Source organism: Solanum dulcamara, chromosome 11 (genome assembly GCF_947179165.1).
Source record: "Solanum dulcamara chromosome 11, daSolDulc1.2, whole genome shotgun sequence".
In the NCBI taxonomy this organism is placed as follows: domain Eukaryota; kingdom Viridiplantae; phylum Streptophyta; class Magnoliopsida; order Solanales; family Solanaceae; genus Solanum; species Solanum dulcamara.
The window spans coordinates 32,301,764-32,306,738 of record NC_077247.1 but is presented as its reverse complement, the minus strand read 5'-3'; the positions used below and the strand labels follow the sequence as shown (position 1 = coordinate 32,306,738).

General features: G+C 33.1%; 1 pseudogene; it reads left to right on the top strand.

Moving 5' to 3' along the window:
* The first annotated feature begins 444 nt into the window (after positions 1–444).
* On the top strand, positions 445–4,577 carry LOC129872504 (40S ribosomal protein S3a-like; annotated as a pseudogene).
* The last annotated feature ends 398 nt before the right edge of the window (positions 4,578–4,975 follow it).

Here is a 4,975-nt window from a genome sequence, read left to right as displayed (position 1 = left end):
ACTTTTAAAAAGGCAAGTGTTATCACACATCAACTATTACTTGAGACTGTAACACTCTGTGCTATTCTAACTTAGATTAATTTTAAGAATCCAGAGAAAATATGAGAAAGTGGTGAACGAGCCACTGTCTAGAGGCTACGAGTGGTACCTACGATCCGTAGGGTTACCTACGAGTCGTAAATGGCCATTCGTAAGTCACCACAAAACTTTAAAAAAATCCTAAGTGTTGACCCAATCTACGATCAGAGTTACGACTCATCAAAATAGTTACAATCCATAGGTTCAACTCATAACTCCTGTGACACATTCCAGTAGCTACTGGAATGTGCACTCGAGTCTTATGACGTGTAATAATTTCTACGGACCGTCCTAAGCTTCAAGTCCCCAGTTGAGTTCTACGAGAGACCCTTACGACCCGTCATCAGGTCTATGACCCATAGAAGTATGGTCTTATACCCACCAAGCCTTGAACCAGTGAGCTCTGAAATTGATACCCAGGTTCTAAGATCGGTCTTCTATGGTCCATAGAAAGCTCTACGTTCCATAAAAGTGCCCGTAGCGGCCCAGATTCAATTTTAAACAGGGATATTTTTGTCTTTTTCCACCTTTTCCAAAATAAAAACAAGACATTTTGAATAAAATTAACCCTTCATCAGTACCCAACAAGGCTTTTCTCTCATTAACACGTAGAATCTTCACAGAGCAAAGGTTGGAGAGAAGGAGAAAAGCTTGGGTTCAAGCGTTCTTGCCATGTTCTTCAAATTTTGCTTAGATAATCATCATTCCAAGTATTTAAGACTAATCATAATTTTGGACTAAGTTCGTACTCGAGCGCTACATCTTCATTCGCTCAAGATTGAGTTTGAGTTCGAATTTCGATTCCATTAAATTGAGTTCTTGAGCTATCTACCTAATGCCTTATTAAGTTCTTTATATATATGAGTACATTTTGATAATTTCCATGATTTGAGTTCTTGAGTTTTGTTCATGTTTACATTCACATGAACCCTAATTGAGTATATCCACATTGCTTATATTTTATACATTGATTTGAGTTTAAAGAATGATATATTTCATATCCTAATTGAGCATAACCTAGTACTTAAGCTGTGAAATCCTTATTCCGTTTATTTTAAGCATGATTTTCACTGAATCTAATGAGTTAAAGTATTAAGCATAAAGGATAGAAGTTTGACGGTATGAGTTAAAGTTACAAGAAAGCTAAGAAGAAGTATTTGAGTCTTTACTCTGGTATTAGCATGAGCTTTACATTTTATGTTTTGGGAGTATTATTGAAAACCAAGTTAGGCGAGAGTCAAATAACTCTAGTCTCATAAACTACGTAGCCATCGTAGAATAGGATCATACCGGAAGTCGAGGTGACTCCTCATGGCCTCTGAGAAGGCTCATTAGATAGATCCATAAGATAAAGTTTGTGCCATACCCTGGCAAGGTTTGGGATGGCTCTAGCAACTTGGGCAAGTGTCATGGTCCAAAAATCGAGGTCATGATGGCACACATCTGAAACCCAACCTGATGTGTAAGCCTAAAAAGTAAAACTCATACGAGACTCCTAAGGGGAAGTCAGACCGCAAATTAAATGAAAAGAAAGGCAATAAGAAATTATCTCAAAACATGGTGTCATAAGTGCAAAAAGCATCTAATACAAGGTTTGATTCTGATAATATAATATAATCACTACTAGAAAATGGGCCTATGGAAACAACATGAAAATCGTTGCTGCAAGCATCAAAACCGACTTACTCAAACTATGGCAACGGGGGTTATGCTCGCTGCACCAGCTCACATTACCATAACCATATGGCAACAATTCTTGTAACAGTTCCAATAATTGTTGCTTAAGGTATTCCTATTGTAACATTTTTCATCCTTCAATAACAATAATTTTATTTGACAATTAGATCAGTTAAAATCGTTGCATTTGATGTTTCGTAACACTTCTCTTGTCTTTGTAGCAACAAATTTGTTAGCTCAATCGTAACGGTTATTGTATTTTTGCTACAATTGTTTGTTGTACGTTGCAATCGATTTATTTTGCTCAATTGCAACGGTTATTACAATTTTGCAACGAAACTGATTAATTCTAATTCAAAATATCTTAGTCAAATCAGCATCCACCACAAACATAAAATATAAAAAATATATTACAGTAAAACCCCGATAAAGTAATAATCTCGCTAAATGAATATTTTTTCTCCGATCCCGACTTGGGTCAGTTATATTAAAGTAATATTCTCGCTAAATGCATTAGATAATAATTAAAAATAAAGTATTAAAGGCCCAGAAAAAATATAAAATAATAATTACTAAAATACATCAAGAATTTATATATATTTAATCAGTCAATAATACTAGACCAATAACTATTGGTTAAAGATGATTTTTGTACACCTTTCAAATGATGAGAAGACATTGAGTCTGTTTGGATTGGCTTATAAGTTACTTATAAGTTGTTTTCAGATTTTTTGAGTGTTTGGCTGGCTAACTTAAAGTCCATTTGTGCTTAAAATAAGCCTCAATAAATAATTCAGTTTGTTTGAATAAGTTGGGTTGCACCTACTTCTTTTTTTTTAACTTATAAGCAGTTTTCAACTTATAAGTTATTTAAAATAAGTCCATCCAAATAGGCTCATTATACTTGGATTATGATTTTTAAACATCTAGCTTTTTTCTTTTATAGTTAATATAAAATCTCTTCATATTCTATATACGTGAATACAATTAGAAACATTAAAGTTCACTAAATTCGTTTAGCTTTCCTAGATTTAAATAATAAATATGCAAAAACTACACTTTTAGTTTCCTAGATTTAAACTTTTGAAATTCTTAATTCAAATTTTTTTTTTCTTTCTTATGGCACATACTGCAAAATACTCTCTAAAATAATAAATATTTATTTATCGATAAATAAATATTTTATGCATTTATCGATAAACTAATAATCTCGATAAATGAATATTTTTTTCCGGTCTCAAGCATATGCATTTATAGAGATTTTATTGTAATCAAAATGTCACCCACTATGTAGGCGCAAAATATACAAAATGTGCAAGTCATAATGTCATCCACCATAGGCATAAAAATTCAACTGCAATACGATCCATGGAAAAAATATACATCAATTGGCACATGTTTCAACTGGATAACAAAATAAGACTTCATAATATCAACAAAAAGCTAGTCATACAAGAGTTTCGACCACTTTCAAGAAAATCTCAAATGTCGTTCCATCAATGATTTCATTAGCACCCTAGTTGTTTTCTCCACCTACAAAAGTAGATAAATAAAAATTATGAACCAATTTTCATTATTTATCTGATAGAATTTCACTTTTAGTCAAATTAAAAATATGCAGTGACACGAGGTGAAGAAAAAATGCAATAAATTTCCATAAGCAAATAAAAGCATCACTACCAAGTCTAGGCTAACAGATGCATTATGAAGTCTTATACAAGGTAGTGAGGTGAAATGAGCAAACTCTTCAATCAAAGTAAGTTTAAAAACTAATCAATATAGAGTCATTAACTACCTCGCAGACTCAAGTTAGTCCCTTTAATAAGGATCAATATTATACTAGTGTCAGTCCATTGAATTATAAAACTCATTCCATTTTGAAGATTAAATACGACATGAAAAATGATAACATTAAACATGAAGCAACATCGAAGAGCTCGCATTAACCAAACAGATTCTAAATAAAATCATGCAAACAGAGAACCAAATCCAATACCACAACATTTGAATACCAAAATCAAAATCAAAATCCAAACCACAGCTTTTGAATACCAGTATTAAAAGGAATTCGAGCTTAATATAGTCTTGTTTTTCACTTTCTTAGTATAGCTCAGAAGCTCAACCATAGTCGTCGGTAAGAACAAACGAATTTCTAAAGGCAAGAAGGGAGAAAAGAAGAAGGCAGTTGATCCATCTACTAAAAAAAATTGGTATGATATCAAGGCTCCATCTTGATTTCCACAATGTAAGAAAGACCCTTGTTATCCATACATAGGGAACAAATATTGCTTCAGAAGACCTGTAGAATTATGTGTTCAAAGTATGGACTTCACATCAGATGAGTTAAGTCACTAGTAAAGAAATGAAAATCACTGATTGAGGCTCATGTTGATGTTAAGACAATTGATAGCTAAACCTTGAGAATATTCTTTATTGTCTTTACTATAAAAACCCAAACCAACAAAAATAAATTTGCTATGCACAGATAAGCCAGATTCTCTAAATTTGTTACAAAATGCGTGAGATCATGGTTAATTAGTCACAATCCTGTGATTAGAAAGACTTGGTCCCGAAGTTTATTCCTTAATCAATCGATAGAGATATTGAGAAGCCAACTTCAAGCATCTACTCATTGCAGACTATGTTCATTCGCAAGTTCAAGATCTTGTAGGCTCCTAAATTTGACCTTGGTAGGTTGATGAAGGTTCATGGCGACTTGTCAGAATAAGTTGGTGTGAAGATTGATAGATCGGTAGCTAAACCTTGAGAATATTCTTTATTGTCTTTACTATAAAAACCCAAACCAACAAAAATAAATTTGCTATGCACAGATAAGCCAGATTCTCTAAATTTGTTACAAAATGCGTGAGATCATGGTTAATTAGTCACAATCCTGTGATTAGAAAGACTTGGTCCCGAAGTTTATTCCTTAATCAATCGATAGAGATATTGAGAAGCCAACTTCAAGCATCTACTCATTGCAGACTATGTTCATTCGCAAGTTCAAGATCTTGTAGGCTCCTAAATTTGACCTTGGTAGGTTGATGAAGGTTCATGGCGACTTGTCAGAATAAGTTGGTGTGAAGATTGATAGATCGGCAGAGGAAGTAGCAATTTTCCAACTGAAGTAGTTGGAGCTTGAGTATGTTGTGCTTTTCATAATATATTTTATGAATTTGCTTGTGGCTTAACTTGTTATTTTTTTCATTTAATGAGTTAG